This window comes from Triplophysa rosa, linkage group LG24 (assembly GCF_024868665.1).
Source record: "Triplophysa rosa linkage group LG24, Trosa_1v2, whole genome shotgun sequence".
Taxonomy (NCBI): Eukaryota; Metazoa; Chordata; class Actinopteri; order Cypriniformes; family Nemacheilidae; genus Triplophysa; species Triplophysa rosa.
Window position 1 is genome coordinate 12,405,698 of NC_079913.1, and position 21,669 is coordinate 12,427,366.

Genomic DNA, 21,669 nt, shown 5'->3' on the forward strand with positions numbered 1-21,669 from the left:
GAGCTGTCGTGGTGCACCCAGAAAGTCTGTTCTGGGTGCTGAGGCAATTGGGGTCCCACTATGCTTGTAGGGCCCCTAACATTAAAAATGGTTTGTTGAACAATTCAGACCATACAAACAGAAATATTTAGAACTTAAATATACAATACACAAGACTAACATTCTTTTATGTAAATATATTTTCAGTGTGTTTAATAACAGTGTTGAATCCCAATATGTGCATCACTTCCTGTCTACCGAGATGCTTTTATCTGGTCGGATTTCGACGGCACCATAGATGCAGCCTTCACTGGCTTTGTAGTCCCACAATCCTGCGCAGTTTAGTGGTTGGTTGAAATAATACAAATAACATCTGAAGGAGTTTTTGACAGGAGTGAATTCAATTTAACTCATTCTTTTTCCACTTGACCTAATTTATTCAGAGAATTATGCATTGTAGTCAATAAATGATTGCACAGAGCCTGAATTGGTTCTAGATCTTTAGATGTGACACTATGGTGACCTGAAAAGGATGTCTGATGGCACCTTCAACTCACTGACTGCTGGGCAGAGAGACAGTGAGAGACATGAGCTTGAGAACCGGTTTTGTGATTCAATCAAGCGGTTTAATTCAAAAGAATGCTTGGTTCACAAATTGTACTTCACTAATCCTACCGCCACATGTGCAATTTCCATGTTTGTCTATTTTACTTTTTACTAATTATAAAAGCTGAATATCTTCTACAGAGAGTAACTGGAAACATGTTGTTGTGAAATTTAAGAAGCACTGAATTAGAGAACAGTCCAGTTTTTTTCCACTTCTGAGAAATTAAACGGACGCAAACACATTTGTGGAGACGCAAGCTTTTCTCATGACTGTGATGATTCTGGCACCGTTTTCCTGACTGAGCAGTTTATCTGATAGACTGCTTACTCTTATCTGTTCTGTGAGATTTCAAAGAAATGTCAGCAACGGCTAACCCTTCAGATTGAAAAAAAAGAAGAAAATAACAGTCCAAACGTTTTCTTCGAGCGCATTTACATGAACAACAAAACATTGATGACGGTTGAGAACTGCATGTTCTTAGTTTCAAAACATATCCTGAATGAGTTGGTTTGCTGGTTTAGTTTAGGTGCTTCACAATCCCAGAGACATTTTTTTTTTTGACTGAACGCTTTAAGGGGATAGTTTCCCCTAAAATGAAAATTCTGTCATCTTATATTCGCCCTCATGTCATTTCAAACCTGTATGACTTTTCTCTACCGCAGAACACAAAAGAAGATATTTTGAAGAATGTTGCCCATTCCATCCTAAATTACCGTTATTTAATATTCAATTCATCACAGCTGAGTTTTTCAAGGTACAGGCACCTTTACATTGGTGACTTGTTGCTGTTCCCTACATGTAAAGATTTTAATCTTCAGAGAGGTCAATTTTACAGCCGGCACCATTTATGCCTTCTTTTGCACATAAAGTAATAGGCCATTAATGTCATTACGTTCCTTTTATGGAGACCTGACAAGCTCCGATTCCATAACTAGCAGTCTGAACCCATCGGCGGTGATAAAGTGATGCTTGGCTTTCAGAGGTGTGCTTTAGCAGGGGCTCTTAAAAGCACTGACATTAAGAAAATGCTGTTGTTAATGGACATGACCTTTCATATTTCAGCTGGTTCAAACGTATGTAAGGAAATCTGACGCGCACTGACGACACGGAATTTAGATGTTTGCAGCCAGACACGCTGTGATGAGGTCATTATTCGATGTCTGATTACTAAACCCTCGCATTAAGACTGTTCTCTCAGAATAGCATGTGTTTATTTACTTTTTTCAGATCTTATGTACAGTAATGCAGTGTAGTATTAAACTGAGTACATATTGTTTCAAGTAGTTTCAGTACATTGAAGCTACAGTTTTTGTAAATAATAAAAAAATTACAGCACTACATACTATATAATTAAAAATGTAAAACAATTTACACTAAATAGAAAAACGAGTAACATAAGCAGCAGTGCTTAACTATGTATGTACAGTATATCATAATAATATAAATAATATTTATGCATATACAGTATAGTATAGTCGCTGTTATAAGCTTTTATAAAATACGCTTTTTTCCAGGAAATGGAAAAACACTGTACTTTTTAAACTATTAAATACCATAAATCACTTTTCAATGTTTTTTATCGGTTAGATATTTGCAAATCCCAGAGACAAAGATAAAGGGGGACTAACAATAGCGATTTATGGCAAAAAACAACAAAATCAGGTCGAGCTTTGATAAAATATATGAAATTTATATTTCATATCTAAAATATAAAAATCAGAAATAAATACTTCAAAGTCACTTGAATTCTTCCGTTAGCTTTGCATTTCATTAATTTACCTTGCATTGTAAAGCAACAATACAAACAATGGGTCTCATTCCCTAAGCATGCGTATGCACAAATGTGTGCGTGAAACCTGCGTATGAAGTTTTTCACGAACAAATCATGATTTACTAAAACGTTCGTGCTAAAATTTATTCTAAATATAATAAAAAAGATAGGAACAGCTGAAAGCACACGTACGCAAGAATCACGAGTGTCTTTCTCCCTCTAAGACAAAATGACAAAATGTATGTTTCATCTTAGGATAATAGTTACACAGTATACTTTAAATTACATATATAGATGTATATTTAATTTTAAAATGATTTCATCATATACAGTGAAAGAGTAAGAAAAGCTGCGTTAGACTATAGCTCGAGCTGCGAGGTTTCTCTGAATAACAGCGCTTTTACAACCGGCCATTGAGAACTCTGTCTGTATAAAAGGTGTTTTATTGTGTATGAACTGATTTTGAGGACTGCGCACTTGGAATTACTTGCGAGAGCGCGTCTGTAGACAGAGTCACATGGGGTTGCCTGGATTATCTTTGATTTAAGAGACGACAGGCAGTAAAGGAAAGGTTAGGCGGAAAGTCCTAAAATGGAGATTAGCGTACACACATGTTGTGAATTAGGCGTTCGTGAGAAGTTCAATTGTGCGTATAAATACGAAAAATCTATGCAACTAGTAGTGAATGAGACCCAGTGTATCTTACACTACAACGCTTACATGCTGCACTAATTTATAAATAAAACTTCTGCTACTGCCATGTTTTTTTTTTTTGACAATTCTTAATTAACATCGATCTAACCTCGTCCCTTTCAGTTTTTCTATTGGCTCATGCATTAATTGAAAGCTTCCTTCCGAATAAAGGGGTTTCAATTTAAAATCAAAGGCATGGCTCGTACCCTATACTTCCTCAGCCAAATAAAAAGATTTACTTAAAAATTGAGGATGGGGATCCTTTTAGCAACCTGACAGCTGCAGGCATCACTTTGTAGTTAGAAAATTGCAGGGTCTGCACCTAAATATCTAGCTACTCACATTTTCTTCCCTATTATCATGACAACGAGAGATTGCAAAATCGTATAAATCAAGACCCGTGATTTCGTGAAATGAAACAACTGCATACATTTACGTGTCTGTGCATAAGGGTTGGCAATGATATCTTTCAGGTTTATTGGTTAGCGAGCAGGTGATGGCTGTCTGTATTCAGTACAAAATCACTTGGGGGGAAAAAAGCCTATTTCCAGACCCTAAGAGTTATGGTTCAAGTCTATATTGATTGACTGCTTATTTTCAATAGTAACAAATTGGTTGATACTGACACGTCTATTTACTCTTTTTCTTTCTCCAATATCACATTCCCGGCCCAACCCATTACTCACACATGTAATGTTAGTGCGGGTCCCTGAAGCGTACAGATATTCTAAGTTTGTAATTGAACATTTTAGTTTACCTTAAATATTGCTTGACAATATCACAGAATTGAAATGAAGAGAACAGATGGTAGCCTCTGGCAATTGAATGACATGTATTCAATGGAAATGAGGTGATGCATTAAACGTAACTGTCATGGGCAACTGTCATGCAGACAGATGCTTGTTTATGTATTTGCTCGGGTACAGCTAAAAAAGGCTGTGCGTGCGTGATACAGTATGGATCTTTATTGATTTGAGTGTAGCCAGATACCTTTAGAAAACGCTTAGCTTACAGTAAATGATCTACTTAGGTGCAGTACTTTACAGTTGCGTTGTGTAAACATTTAAGCTCTAAATACCAAATCAATTTTTTTGCTGCAAGATCCAACTCAGTGATTTCAGCACCACAACTTAATGTATTGGCACTTGCAGGATATTTTAATCAGAGAAAGACCAATTTTTGGACAGATGAGTTGTATAAGATACAAAGTCAATCAACACACTACGTTTGAATAGCTACCATATGACGTTCTCTCAGCGTGGTAAATATGCGAATGTGACGCGTGGTTGACTGGAATGGATTGAGGTTGGAAGTCTACTATTTCACGTCGTAATATCCGAAAGCCGAGTTGTCTCGAACCCAGCATAAATGCACAAGACTAATGCAGGTTTAACAAGCTCACAAGACACACCTGGGGAAGAGTAATCAACAAGAAAAACTACAAAGGACTACAAACATGGCACAAGACAGGAAATAACTCCAAAAAATAAAGTCCAAAAAAACTGGGGAAACAGACTGGATCATGACAGGCTATTTCAAGTTGAAATAGGTGGAAAAAAAACTTTACAGTGCAACCTTGCCACTGAAAAACATGATAGCTGCGTCTGAATTCGCTCACTTGTTCACTCATTCCCTATTCCCTATATAGTGAATGCTAAATAGTCCACTACATGGGGAAGAAGTGAATGAGTAACAATTTCAGACACTGTCGTTATAGGCTATCCTGCGTCTGACAGTACCGTCGCGGACATTCGTCATAACGCTTATATTACACCTGTGTTGCTTTATGGATTGTCTTGTAAAATGGTAAAGTTCATTTTTACATTATTTGTATTATAATAAAGAGAACAAAACAAATGTTTGCCACGTTTATTTACTATTACATTTATTACGTTTAATAAAATTATGGTAACACTTTAGTATAAGGACCAATTCTCACTATTAACTAGTTGCTATTTATTAGCATATCAACATGCCTATTATTAGCATATTGGCTGTTTATAAGCACTTATAAAGCACATATTCTACATGACCATACTCTACATCCCTAATCCTACCCAATACCTAAACCTAACAACTACCTTACTAACTATTAATAAGCAACAAATTAAGAGTTAACTAAGCAAAAGTCGTAGTTAATAGTTTACTAAAACCGAGAACTGGACCTAAAAAAAAAAATGTGACCAAAATGACTTAATATATTTAAAACAAAACACTGCTATATATAACATTAATTTAATCTGTTTATTCTCAAAAAGTAGAAAATAACTGTCAACAAGAACAAACACCAACTGTATAAACGTACATTCGTGGCATTAACGGTATAAAAAAATATTTAAAATATACTGTATTTAAAATATACTGTATATTTAATAATAATTACATATTTAAAATTTTGTGAATATAAAGTACAGTGTAATTTCAAGAATGTCCCTATTATGGTGTTATTGGGGTATCTTTACACACAACACAAGAAGTTTTTGCTTTGCGTTTGTAAAATGTTTCAACAACGGATTTCAAGAGGATCTGCAAAAACGACAGTAAATGTTGTATTATGTGTGTGCGCACATACACATACCCAGATCTGACCTAAAATAATCTTTTAAATCCCCTTTAAAATCCCATTTGTTGTCGTTAATGTGTGTTTAGAATTTGCCGTGTGTAAATAATGCGTCTCTGCTGGTCGTGCAATAAATCTAGCTGTGCTGGAGAAGTGCTAATAAAATCAGTATCTTGAGCAGCACAAAAACACTCACTTTTTTAAAAACTTGTGTTTTTGGTCCCTCAGATGCTGTTGTCACGTATTCGAACCCACAAACTTGAAAACGTTTTTGATTTTGTGTTGAAAACACTGTTGTGTACAGTAAATGCCCCTAAGTCAACATGAAATTAACCACTTTTAGACCACTTTATAGGTGTCTTTAAGAAAAATGTACCGTATCAAATGTGTCGTTCAATTGTATTTACATTTGAAGTATCTGTTTGTACATTATTTACACTCTTGACCCTTAAATCCACCCCTAACCTGACCCAGAACAACACGAATGTGCACAGTAAGTACAAGGAATCAAATGCTTTCGTTTCTCATGTAAGTGTACAGTATTTACAGACACCTAAAAAGAGTGAGATCACTCTTTTAAAGCCATTAAAGGGATAGTCCACCCAAAAATTTTAATTCTGTCAACATTTAACCATGAATTACCCTTAAATTGTTCCAAACCTGTATACATTCCTTTGTTTTGCTGAACACACAGGAAGAAATTTGGAAGAATGTCAGATCTCACCCACCATTTACTGCCATAGTAGGGAAAATAAATACTGTGGGAGTCAATGGGGGGTGAGATTTGACAATCTTCCAGATATCTTCCTGTGTGTTCTGCAGAACAAAGAAATTTATACAGGTTTGGAGGGTGAGTAAATGATGACAGCGTTTTCGTTTTTGGGTGAACTATCCCTTTACGTCCTGTTCCCACTCTTTATTTTTGATACGTTTCACTATAGGTTTGTTTTACTAAACAAAAAATAAATAAAACAAAATATATTTTCAGCGTTTGATCAGTGATTTCATAATGGAACAGGCCATTATAGGTGTTGTGATGATAACTGATAGCTGATTTGAATGCATTTGATATTTAATCACATAGTGATGTAATTACAAATCTGCCATTTAATTCAGTGGGCACAGAGATAAATTACTATATAGTAATTATATGATTAAGCCAATGTTTTAAGTAGCATAACAGTGGGTTATGTTGTTTTTTGTACTGCATATTCATTTTGATATTCATATGTGGAGATAAGACTCTTTGATTTCCTGCCGTAGTGAGTGTGTGGCTCTGTGCATTAGTATGCCATCCCAGCTGGACAAGATTGAATGACGGGCGGAATTTGAAAATGAACGTGTGTTTTTCCTCTTTGCCGCTGACCTAACCGATATTGCAGTGTAAACCCATGAATAAAAAGTAGCCGCATTCCTACACGTCTCTTCTATTTTTTTTCTTCCAATTGCATTGATGTTTTTCTTTCTTTTTTTCAAAATTCATCTTTTGATGAGTTTGTTGATGGCCTCCGATTGGTAAACGGCGCGATGCCGTGCCACCTGTCAGTCAAATTGGGTGTTATCGTCATGGAGATGCCACGGCTCATGCGCTCATCCTCAATCCATCAATTTATATTTGCGTTCCAATCCTGGACCTGATTACCTCACAGGCCACCCAGACATCTCTCTGTGTGTGTATTTGGGTGCTTGAAAAATTGAAATATAAAAAACGTGTGATGCGTGTTCCAAACCCTATCCATACACAAATCCAATAGAATTCACTGTATGTTGACACAACAAACACAAATAAACAAGCAACTGCAGAGCACCCGATAAGGAATGTGAGAGCTAGAGTCATGATTCTACTCTACATATGAGATTGTCATTATTAATTAGGATCACTGTCTGCTATTTATTAGAAATAGAAAGTTAATACGGATACATATCGGTTTCATTTGTAAATATTTGATAGAGCACTGATGTTGAAAAGCGGTTTTGTTTAAAAAAATCTATAATTTAGCTTCGAGTTTATGTTTGTTAATGCTGTGTATGTTAAATTGTAGAAGAATTCAGGTCCCAGCACAGGTCTTTGCCATTTAAATGATAGTAGAATTAAAGAGATATTTCACCCAAAAATGAAATTTCTTTTATCATTTACTCACCTTCTTGGCATTACAAATCTGTATGGCTTTATTTCTTAAGAACACAAAAGAAGATATTTCGAAGAATGTTGGTAACAACTTTGGGGCCCCGTTGACTTCCACTGAATGAATACAAAACCACATTTCTCAAAAGTCATACACATACACAAAAAAGGTTTTTGATGACATGAGGATGAACAAATGATGACACATTTTTTCATTTCTGGTTGAACTATCCCTTTAAACGAGTGCTGTAGTCTATGTAGTCTGTGTGTGTGTAGACAAGAAACTGCTCTCAGAGGACAAAACTTACAAATGTGTCTCCAACAAAACCATTTAGTTTACTTTTATAAAACTTGTGAAGCAACATATTGTCTACTATGGGACTGAACACTCATACACACTGCTGGCTCCCCTTAAGAGCTGTCATCAGTATAATAGATAGTTTTAGTGCAGGCAAACTGTGTAATGATCATTACCCACAATCCTTCACAGAATTCATCCCCTCCCCACAGTGTGTCAGTCTGCAGAAAGATGCATGTGGTATGTTCTAAGGGCTGACTAGATCAAAAAACACACTGGGTTCTTACAAAAGGTTTGTATGATTGCACAGTTTAAGCAAAAATGGAACACGCTTTTCTGCTAAATTGCTTTAAATCACGTCTTCACAATATTCAGCAAGACGATTCATTCAGGTGATACTCTAACGTAAATACACACACGCTTACTTATCTATCTAAATGAGGACTATCTAAAAAAAACTATTGACTTCTCCTTTGTCACCTGTCTTAACATCGACTTTATTGACGGTTTCATATGAATGTATATTAACATTTTATTGTATATTAATTGTATTAAATTAAAACTACTCAACAGTTCTTCTTTACAGAGATCTACCGGAAGTTAAGTTTGGGCCACATAAATCAAGCGTAGCGTCAGTTCTGGCAGGTCACGTGAGTCAAGCTTACATCAGCTGATCAATCAACGTTAACCAACAGTCATACAACACATACTAGACTGCGTCCTATTTAAAGTCCCTGTGAACCGGAAGTTACGATCGTATTTACTTCCGTATTCTGACACTTTTCCGAGTGAAAAGGAATTTCAAAGGAGAAAATTAGTGGCCGTGGCTTGCGTTTTTCCCTGCAAATTGATTGGATGTGTAAAAACAGCCGTTGCATTTTGAAATGAAACTGGCAGAAGACTGACTGTTGAAGGGGAGGAGTTAACGGATGCTCCGGCCAAACCGTCTAGTTTACGTCATTTGAGATGGACAGTCCCTGTAGGGCGGAAGTGCATTTTCAGATTTTACCTGAAGATTATGAGGGTACATGAATTTTAAACAGAAAATGACCCACATTGATAAGCTATTTACTATAAACGCTGCAATATTTCATGAAAAAAGAAGAATTGTCATTTTTTATTTCACTGGGACTTTAGGATGCCTTTCTTTCCTCCTTATCAGCTGCTTAATCGTGCCGCACTCAAACATCCATCCCCATCTCCTCCATATCTGTTTGCTTCTGTCGGGTCATTTTAATATAATTCTTTTATGCATCATGAAGTGTTCCGGTTCCCCAGGTGGGGGGACATGTATTGCTGCACTCCCTCTCTGCCGGAGAGTTTCATTCGGCCAACCTTAAATATTACTATTGTTTATATTTGACGACAGTGGTCCTGACACAACGTTCGTGTATGTTGTTGCAGCTGAAACCGTCTATACGTAGAACAGGGGGCAGCCACAATCCATGTTGTTCCTAGAGATAGGAGTGTCTAAAATTAATCACAGTCTAGACAGCTTGCTCATCAGGTAGACGGAAAAAGGACAGAGAGCGTAAAAAAGAGAGATGATACAAATTAAGTTGTTTATCTAGATAAGTGATATCACACACCGTTGCCCCTCGCTATCGGATGCTTAAAAGTTCAGACTATTAACCAAAAATTCATCCTCATCATTGCTATGATCACCAGCTGAAAATTGACATTGACGGAGTAGGTGTGCGGGTCTCCGTGTGTGTATAATCGGCCCCGTCCCTCCTCTTTAATAGGGGCAGGACGAGGCCATGCAACAGCTGCTGTCAAAACCAAATTATCCAGCCAGAAAGATGGCTGACCCTGCCCTCTCAATCAACCCCCACACAGGCTCGCAGCTCTGGGTCGCGCTCGGCCCGGCAGCCTACCTCTCCTCTCTGGAGTGCCAGAGGTCTGTGGCTCACCTCTTTTCCCCTCCGCCTGTCACTTCATTTTCGAGTGTAATTCATTTTTCACACAGCTAAATTGTTTCACGTCAGATGCTGACCCGGCTCTGTTCTAATCTATCGGCTTGACTCGCGGTAACTCTAAAGAGCGGCTAAACAAAGATGCTAACTCACGTATGTGCGGACGCACGTGCGCAAGCCTAGCGTCTGGGCACAAACATAAGTGTGTATGAATGCTAAAGGTCCGGTGTGTTAACAAGACAATTTGGTTTAGGCATTAGCATTCTAAGCACATTTTTTTCAGTCGTTCAACGTAATTGCTCACTCAATCGTATATTTGACTGACAGTGAGTCGCTCAATTACTTAGTAACTGACTTGTTTAATATACTGACTTTCTTTTGTTCTGTTATTGCAGGGTAAAGTTGTTTTACAAGGGATTAGAAAGTGAGTTTGGGAGGGACACAGAATGCAACCCCCCCCCCCCAAAAAACGAGTCCCAGGAGAAGACGGAGAAAAAGAGAGGGAGACAGATGTGGGAAATGCAAAGAGCAAATGGGATAGGTTGTCTCACAAAGTCAGACTTTTGACCATGGACCCAAGTCTGATCCACTTCAAGGTTTTTTGGACCAAGGTGGAATGTAACACTTAGAAAGAGCTATTCACTAGCTTTTCCTTTCATCCAACTGGCAGTTTTTCAGCTGGTGCATGACCTCCCAGAGGCACACAAATTGAAACCTGCCATCTTTGCTCATGGGACGACAAAACATTTTTGAGCTGTGAGTACCATGACTTATGAATTTGGGAAATGACATCATGACGATGCTAACTGGCAACAGGAACACTCAGTGTATCAATGCAGCCCCTATTACATACAATATTATAATATGAACTGCCAATAAGAATTAGACGCTGAATAAATACGCTTGTAAGAAATATTTCCAGAATCATATAGTTACAAATAATACTAGTAAATGAAGGAAATGTCAAAGAAATGTTGAATTTTGGGTCATGATAGTGTAGTTATGGCATGTTCAATCAGAGACTAATGGCCAATGCTAAACCAGCCAAACATTGATTCCTTAAACATGTAAATCGACCAAGAACAGATTTTGACAAATGTTCTTGCATGGCCAATCATGCAACACACAGTCATGTACTTCGGACACAAAACATCCTAAGGGCCCTGTAAAGACACAATTGTGCCAGCACAGGGAAAAAAGACCAGTGTCGAAAGTAGAGGAAGCTATTGACTATGCTCAAAACATCTTTGAATGATTCAGTGCTACCAAATGTGGGCAAAGGCACAAGTTTGTTTCCCATTTTTACTAGTCTTTCCCAGACTAATAACAACTTGTGCACCCCAACTTCCGGAAGTTTCATGAGAGTCAGACAATAGGCTGCCATTTTTCTGTGCAGTACGCATCAGACATGTTGGTGAATGACAGGCTGTGAATGGTCTGTGGGCGAGCCGTCTGAGGCTGAAACTAATTTAGTCGAGACTCAAGAAAGACAGAAGAGAAAAAGAGGGAGTGAGAAGGGGAGCACATTAATGAACTCAATCCTTGTGTCGGAATATGCATACTTCCCTGCTGCACAGTATGCAAAACGTGTTTGTAAATGAATAGGATATTTGAATACACAGTATTCCTTATGTTGGATGTGAACAATGATCTATAGAGATGATGTACCGTATCTACCAAAATTCTGAAATGTGCAACACTTGGCCATCCCACATGGCCATGAGAGCTAAAGAACAGTCAGACTTAAAAGGTGACATAATAGCACAATACAAATCTGTCCTCATTTGCCTGGATCTCTCTGCAGCGTTGAACACAGTTAATCATGAGAACTTTTCAGTAACCCTCTCATTGTTGGAGATTTCAGGTACTCCACTTTAATGGTTTGAGTCTCAAATCACATCACATGGACACTGGGGTTCCTCAAGGACCAGTGCTTGGTCCCATCACAGAGGAGTAGTTTTTTTTTCTCATCATTATGTTGACCACAGTCAGATTTTCTTTCCAAGAAGACAATCTCACCACAGAGGCACAAATCTCAGGCTGCATGGAAGACAGCTAGGATGAGAACACCACCTCCAACTCAACATAGCTAAAGCAGAACTTCTAGTCTTTCCGGCCTGCCCTACAGTGCTGCACAACTTCACCATCCAACTAGTCTTAACCCATTATAACAGCAACTAACAGTCAGAAACGTTGGTGTTGTTTTTGGTAAAAACAATTAAACAGATGGCTGGACAGGTAGATAAAATCACTTTAAAATAGATATCAAAAAGGAAATCAAATAGATAAAGATGTCTCATAATCAAATGTTAATGAAGTGTGAAAGCATGTACCTATTTTACAGAAGTGGACAAAACCACATTGTGATAGGACACCAAAATACTTGATATAAATAGAATGATACAGATTTATTAAAACAAGCAGTTAAGTTAAGCATCTGTTTTATGGCCTGAGATCCCAACCTTATGCCACACACGAATACACTGTTTCAATTCTGTTAGAGGTTATCATCTGACAAGTTGTATATCAGATAATCGCTTTAAACTTTTAGTTTAGAGTTTTTCCCAACACACACTCTCACACAGATAAAAGTGACTGGCGTGTGAGTGGACCCAGGTTAATTACGGTTCAGGATAGAAATCTTTAATGGTCGTCTATTAAAAGGTAATTAGAGGAAGTGAGTGTGTCTGATAACTTATCTTTGCACCTTCGTCTGCCCCAGTCACACACGCACACACACACACGCACGCACGCACGCACACACACACACACACACGCGCAAAAGATGATCACACTGTGAAGAAAGATGCAAAGCAGTGGAGGGGATGTTTTTTGACAGGTAAAAAGAAAACTAGGCCCACAAAGTATGCTAATTTTAATTTAAATAATGTCTAGAGTACAGAGGTGGACAGTAACGAAGTAAATTTACCTGAGTACTGTACTTAAGTACACTTTTTGAGTATCTGTACTTTACTTGAGTATTATTTTTTTCTGAGTACTTGTACTTTAACTTCACTACATTTGAAAGACAAATATCATACTTTTTACTCCACTACATTTATAAAAAGGTCCAAAAGTAGAAAATGGTTACTATGCAGCGGGGTTTCCTGAGTGCGCAATTTATCTGGCTTGCGATCTGCCAGGACCTTTTACTGTTGCCAAGTATTTCAGTTTTTCTATGCTCGCCGTTTTCCGGCATGCTTTGAATGGCCATTTAGCAGGTTTTTTAACGCAAATCTGGCAACTCTGGGATCTTCCCCGCTAAACTAATGTAAACGTAGGCGCTGCTACACCGTTGATAGCGCTCTAAAAAGGCAAATAGAACAATAAAAGACGAAAAAGGCACATGTTAAAGTGTGGTGTAATCATCTGTGGGTTACGATCAGTCAAAGATCGTAGAAACATTGTCATGAAAATGATCGGCATAACGGCTAAACGGTAAATAAGCATCACATACACCTTGAGCTACACGTGCGTGTTAACTTCTGATCTGCTGCTGTATCATTTAAAGCGATTTGGAGAATGAATGATGTTTTTACTGAAGTAACTATAGTTGAAGTATTCCTGTTGAAATAAAAACAATAGAACCCTGCCCAAAATACAACATAAAATGTAATGGATTTAATGGTTATAATGGGAATTGTACTATGGATACTTGTTGTCTACTTGTATGTGATGGATTCTATTGGTGGGATGGTAAATCCTATTGGAATAAAACCCAAAACACACTACAAAGAGGAATTTAATTTAAAAATCTCATTCTAATTAAAAAATTCATTTTTTTTTTTCAGCAGGGATGGTATTTGCAGTAAAACCACAGTATCCACAAATTTACCATTTTCTATATATAGGAACCATACTCCAATTAATAATCTTTAGTAAAACCACAGCAACTAAACATACCATAGTTTCATTATACTAGCTATAGTTTATGTTTGTAGTTAAATTATGGTAATACAAATGGTAATAAATCCAACAAACACATGGCTTCTACACTTTACTATTTACAAGAACCTTACTACTTACTGGTAAATTGCTGCTAAAACTGGTAAAGGGAATATACAAAATAAAAGAACACTGCTCATAAATACATATAGGCCTAGGGGGCTAATGAGGATAATTAGGCTAAATGATCATACAGGATTATATCTAAACTAAACATATGTGTGCTAAACATATAAAGCTCTTAAAGGAGTTGCTCACTGCAAAATTTGCCCCCATTGACTTTCCATAGTAGGAATAAAAACTACTATGGAAAGTCAATGGGGGCAAATTTTGAAGTGAACTACTCCTTTAATACAACTGATACTGTGAGCTACTCAGTGTATTCAGTAGGTTGCTTCAGAGGCATAAGGTATACGACAATAAAACAATGCACAACTGACATAAAGGAAATTTACTTTTAATACTTGAGTACTTTTAAAAGCACGTACTTCTGTACTTTTACTTAAGTAAGAATCTGTCTTTACAACTTTTACTTGTAGTGGAGTAATATTTGACCAGTAGTATCTGTACTTTCACTCAAGTAAGGAAGTTGTGTACTTCGTCCACCTCTGCTAGAGTAGTGTACATTTTGAAAAAATGTTCTCCCTCCTGAGTTTTTCCTTGACTGATGATTCCCCCCCCCCTCTCCTGGGACTCATGTTTTATTGAGGTCTTAGTGTCATCCACCAGGATGTTCAACATTATGAACCATCATTTATATGTGATGGCCAGTCAATGGCCTACCTCACTACATTACACAATACGGAATAAGAGAGACAGCCCCGCTGGCTAGCATCTTTGTCATAAGATACTGGAATAGAGAATGTGGTCCATAATTCAACATTTTATGGCCTCTTTAAACAGGCGACCACAGAAAAGCCTGATATTCAAAGATTTAGAGAGGATAAGGTCGTCCAACATCTCTTGGGAAGTAAAGATAGCTCAAAATCACAAGGTTTTGTGACTATGCCCATGGCTTTGATGCCATCTACCCATTCATTTCTATTCTAATAAAATATGTCTACACACACAAAAAAAAAGAAATACAAGGGTCAAAATTTTTTAAGAGAAATCTGTCATCATTTTTTCACCCTCATGTCATACAAAAGCTTATTTTCCATTATAAATCATTACTGCTGGTACCTTCATTAACACCTTCATGTTTAACTGTGGGTTTTGAAAATATTTCACCAATGAAAGCATTAAAAGAGCTTGTCAACTTTGACAAATACAGTGTTTCATTTCCTCAAACGTAGCAATTTTAGAGGTAAAAGGTTTCCGCCTGACAATATACAGTATCTTTCTTCTGTGGATCAGAAAAGAAAATATTTTGAGATGCTGAAGTAGTTTTGTGTCCATGCAATGGAAGTCAGCAACATTGTTTCGTTACTAACGTTCTTAAAAATGATCTACTTTTGTGTTTTGTAGAAAGTAGGTCATACAGGTTTGGAATAACATTAGGGTGAATAAATGACAAAATCACTTTAATCTTTGGTTGGACTATCGCTTTAGGCCAGTCCTTTAGGGTAGGCAATATATTGGCTGCCTATATGATCATTCAGCCTTTTTAGCACTTTTATCTACAGGTACCTAGAAATTTGAAGAAAAAAACACAATTACAGTAATAATGCAATATCAATCGATGTATCATACATGTGCTAACAACATTAGCACTTCCTCAATAGAGAAACTAATGTGTTACTTCCAGGCAGGGGCGGACTGGCCATCTGGCGTACCGGGCGTTTTCCCGGTGGGCCGCTAACGTAAGGGGCCGTAACGGAGGCGTTGGCCGCTTAGACGGACGTATTATAAATGCGAATGCACGCAACGTGAATGCAAAAGACACGTTTTTTGCATTCGCGTCCGTCGACAGATTCGGTGGAGGGCCGATGCGGGCCTAAAAATGCCTGGGCCGATTTTTCTTCCCATTCCAGCCCTGCTTCCAGGGAGGTTTAGACATCACCACTGAGACAAACCACTCTTATATCCTGATGGCCCCCTCAAAATGTGCAAGACAGCGGAGAGGATATGACATTCATATGCTGTGAAATCTGTAAATGAACTGTCCCTTGGAATCTACCAAGCCTCTAGTGTCACTACTCCTTATTAGGTGGCCCTAAGAGAATTGGATGGTGGTATGGATTGTTAGGTGGCTGGTACCTTGCGTCGACCAAGTGTCACAAATCCATCTTTCTACTGACAGACACATTATCCCCTTTACTGCAGCCAAATCCATTGCATAGGAGAGTGAGGTAACTATACATACTGTACCATCTGTACACCAATAGTTACACCAATCTGTAACACCAGGGGCAGAATTGGATTGTCTTGGGGGATGTAAAGAGGTGCAAGGTCTCTATATGACCTCTTTAGTCTTTTGTTTAACCACTAAATGCTGGAAACTTAAAGAGCAGGTTTCATGTATCTCATAAAATTACCGGCATTTCAGTGTGTAACGTAGCTTTCCTTCAATTTTGACGATCTGCAAAGTTGTTATTCCAAAAAGTCCATGATAAATTAAGATATTGGCTTCCAAAGTAAAGAGTCGACTCCGAACCGCCCAAACATCGTTAGGCTTTCGAATCTTTTGAGTGTAACATCGATACGTCACAGTGTAATGCATCAGCATAATCCCCGCCTTACCGCGAAACAGGAACACTCTGACCTGCCCACTAGTACTTCAGGTAGTATTGCGTATACAACATGTCGAGGGGACGCTGTGTTTTGTGCTGTGAATGCAAATGTACTTTGTTTTCGCTGCCAAAGGATGACGATGTTAAGGATCAGTGGTTACATTTTTTTTCCACGATACCACTGCAGTACAATTCCAACCTTGTGTAATGTGCTCGTCATTTTACCGACGACTGCTTCTCAAATTTTGGCGAGTTCAACGCGGGATTTGCCAGCCGCTAGACCCTTAAAGATAAGTCAATACCAACTTTATTTGGACTAACAAGCATCTCAGAACCACAAGCTGTAAGTATGATAAATACGTTATGTGTACATGTTAAATTGAGGGCTTACAATATACATTAAAGTAACTGTGCTAATCCGTGTTGTATATTTAGTACAGCTGTAGGTTTCCAGGTAAACAACATATAAGTTAACAGTGTTACAGTTTTAATAATCCAACTCTTACCTAATAATGTGGCGGTTATTGTAGACTGTTGTCGTTCTACATGTCGTAGTATTGTACAAACTGTATCCCTTTATCGTTTAGTCACGGTAGCACTTTGCTAATGTGTCTCACATTATGGTTTTGTCAAGTGTGCAAAGTTTAGCTGTGGTCACGATCCCCTTCAAACAAAACGGTTTGCTTGTCATTATTTTAAAAACGGACTACAGCACTATATCATTTTATTATGTAAAGGTGTGTGCATTATCTTTGGAAGCTCTCGCTAACTTGCTCAGTTACTCCTCTCTGTATAATCAAAGTAATGATCAACTTTTGGATAGAGCCGTTGTTGTTCTCCCACAGCTATGACGAAAAAAGATCAACAGAAAACAATAGTCTGAATGGTTTATGAAGATAAGTTTATGAAGATAAAACTTGTGATATGGTAATACTGATGCCATTTTTACACACAGCGTCTTTGTTTACAAAAACCTTCCTGAGATAAGAACTGTGGTAATGGGTGTTTCGTTTCTGACACGCAGTGTATGAAGAAAGACCAAACACAACTGATTGGGCCAGTTGGCCAATCGGAGCACACTGGACTTGCGTAGGGAGGAGCTTAGAGAAGCGGAACATTTGAACAGCTTCAGAGGAATCGTTTAGGGATTGTCGGTACACAATCCGGGATGCCAGCACGATCCGTTCTGCGCATGCGCATAAGGACGTAGTAAACAACTTCACGGTTTCCCTACACTATTGGTATCAAGCATGCGATGAAACGCTTGACGGCCAGACGGCACAACTGGCGGCATATTTTTGTAGGCTACGTCGTGTTTTTCATTTAACAGTTCACGGCGGGTCTATTTTGATGTTTTAAAATGTAGCTTACGCTATGCATTACGATGTGTTTACGTGGTTGCCAATCCAAAATAATAAAGGAGTTGTTACATGAACATACACGATTTTGGTTACATGTGGAATAAAGTCTGAGTCTTGAGAGTCTGTCACTGCAAACCTTCAGTTTCCTCCATACTCCCCTTTGCGATTCATTGCTGCGTGGCATTAGGCCTACTTAACTTGCCGTGTTTCGATCTGAGGTCAGTAGTATTGTCAAAGACGGTTTTTATTAAAAGCTGCTAATATTAGTTAACTTTAAATCGACTCGTTTTGTATTAGTATGGGTCTATATATAGGCTAATATATCTATCTATATAATCTAAATGAGGAATAATCCCTTCAATGGTGTTTACAGAACACATTAAGGAACATAATATGCATTTCTGCCTAGACTATCTGCACTTACATGAAGAAAGAACTACAAACAAGTCTGGGGAAACGTTACAGAGTATTTCAACGCATAGTGTGCACACACAAGTGACATGAGACCAGAGGTGGACAGTAGTGAAAGTCGCGGTACAAAGGTGCTCAAGCGTGGAACAGATCGTGCAGTGTCGTCGCTAAACAGAATTGTCTACTACGTCATTATGCGCATGCGTGGACGGATCGTGCAGGCATCCCGGATCGTGTACCGACAGGGATCTTTGAGAAATGGATAGATACTAAATGCTTATTTTAAGAAAATAGCACCTTTTTTAACTTTGATGCATTTGAACATGTTGTTGGGGACTCTAATACAACATTAGGACACTTACAAAAACCTTTAAACCTGCTCTTTAAAGCCATTGTGTTTATTCAAAATGTCAATACAGTAAATCTAGAAAAGGAATAAATGTATAGAGCCATGCAGTCTATTAGCTCATCAACGAAGGGCTAAGTAACCATCATCTAGATGGTGGAACAACCCCTATTTAATATAAAAGCTGAAACTGACCAATTCCACAATATCAGGATCTAACATACTGTAGATACAGTATATAATAGATCTAGATCTATCAAGAACCATTATCAAACAGTGGCTTTCCCACTGTTTGTGCCAGGGAAAATTTAGTGAGTGAAAAGGCTGGACATCAGAGGAACCACTCTTCTATCAGATTTAAAAGATCCTGGATGGCTTCCACATGCTCGGAATTACTGCCATCCCAAAAGAGGTGCCACCTCAGATCATCAAAAACGGCTGATGCAGTCTGGCAACAAGAAACTGCTATGAGTTTTTCTAGGGTTGGCAGGTTATTACAAGTTATTGTCCAGGATTTTTCTCTGTATCATTTCCTTTTTCATATATGCTTTGATGATACAAAAAAAGACACCAAGAGCAATAGTCTGTACAACTTTGGTGGACCAAGGTTTCTACATATCGAAGAAGGCCCCCCTGTTATCCTAATAGAGATTTATTTAGCTCAACTGGTAGCATGGTGCAAATAATGCCAAACTCATGGGTTCAATCCGCAGTAAACACAGAAAGTGATGAATGTTAACTTGAAGGCATTGTAAATTGTTAAGGATAAAAGTGTCTGCCACAAAGTGTCGGTTCTTGTAAAAGTACCAATAGTTGACCCTGAAGATAGACAATGTATTTTTATCTAGTTACATGACGCTTCAAAATATTTTTACAATGTTGACACTGCATTTAGAATTTATCACTCCTTTTCTTATGCCTACAGAGATATATATACCGTAAGAAATATGACAAAAACAGTTTGATAGTGATGTAAACTGAACCTAACTAACCTAATAAATCAGCGTGATTTTAAAAATTATTTTTGAATTTCACTTTTAAGAAAATGCAGGAAAAGGGCAAAAATGTGGCACCTGGTATATTTTATACACATTACAGATCATTACTTTCAGCCTAATTCACATTCATGTATGACATTTTATATGTATCCTTGTATGTGACACGCTTATATGGGCCATTCTACAGAATTGTTGCAAAATTGGAGTTGGAAACATATTGAAAAAATGTGTTTTTTTCCAGAACTTTTTGATGTATGCAAATTGTATAATATCAAAGGTACAAATTTTCTAGTAATTGGGCAGTTAATTTTCATATTGTATTTTCAGAAAGTTTTGGAATATTCTTCCTCTCCCCAAATTTTGTCACTACCGACACAATAACATATAATTTAATAGGAGGGATTATATTTACATATTAAGATTTTGTTTTGTTTTGAAATATATTTTTTACTATTTTTAAAAAATGTTTTCACATATAAATCAATAGCAGATACAATTTTAACAATATTTCAAGTCTAATTTAATGTATGAGATTTGTTGTATTTTGAATCCAATCTTTCTTTGTAAAAGGCATAAAATTGATCATACTGATTTCAAAGTGAAGGATTCATTAGTTTATATATACATTGAACCAAACACTATCATAACATTTTAGTTGATAATTTAATATACTTTATTTTTTACCAAAACATCACATGTTTCGGTCGTGACACACACATTTTCAGTAGTGATTGTAATGTTTTGGTAGTGATCACAATATTTCATTTGCACCGCTGAATCAGACTTCAGACTTCAGATCAACATTTTATGTTAAAGGTTCCATGAATTAAAACCACAATTTTAACCCGAGCTTTTGTTATATAAGAGGAAATCGTATTCACGCGAATGTAAGAATCATGTAAGTGTCAGAACTGAAAACGCCCTTGTTACTGAGATTACAACTGTTATTGACACCAGGCTCAGCGAATGGCAGGTTCTGGAATGCACCTATCATAGATAGGTTGAACACCGCCTCCACAGAAGAATATCAACGACTACTTCTCTAGCCCCACCCACTGGTTCACGCATGACAAAACTGAAGTAACACAAGTGGCACGGAACCAGATAGAGCGAGCAAGTCAGTGCCTGGTTGTGGAACACACTCGCTGCATAACCTTCCTTCAGATTCCGACATTAGTAATGCGTGGTTGAAGTTTATTTTTAAAGACGTTCCAGCTCATGTGGTTAAAACATAACACTGGATTCCTTTGCGAACAAGGCACAGGTCGACGCTGGATTGGCAGAGAGACTAAAATTAAAAAGCACATTTTTGTACTATGAGTCACTATTGCTTTGTTAGAGATCGCTTGATATGCCCTGAGCCCTATTTGCACGGGATTAGTATTACCTGGGGACCTCTAGTCATTTTTAATAATTGCAGAGGTTGTCTGTGATCTTAATCCCGTGCGAATCGGCCATGTCTGTAATTTGTAAAGTAAAAAATCCCCCACAAATTACCTACCATATTTTGACGAACACTGAAGTCCTGTGATAATATTAGTCCCGAGCGAACCTCTGTGATTTGGCGGCCTCATATATCATTTTTCAAGGTTTTATCCACCATTTGCGAATAATGGAGGCTGTTTTGAAGTGTTTTGGTATTATTTCGGGTGCTGGGTCATATGCATAAATTACCGGGAGTCTCCCGTTTGTTTATTTATCATGGAAACTCTCGTAACATTTGAGACCCACGATCGCGGTGATCTTCTGTCCGGTTCGCGATCACGGGTCTCAAATATGGTCATTTATCATTAAACACCATACAACTATAGGCTATACAAACTATGCGCAAAGCCTTGCCATCACATATGGGAAATAAGTCAGTAAATTTGAGTAAAATAACAGGCCTCATTTATCCCGTTCAAATGCGCCACATGAAATAAAGATGTGGGGAGGTAATTTATAAATCACACGAGGTCCCCAGATAATACTAATCCCGTACGAATAG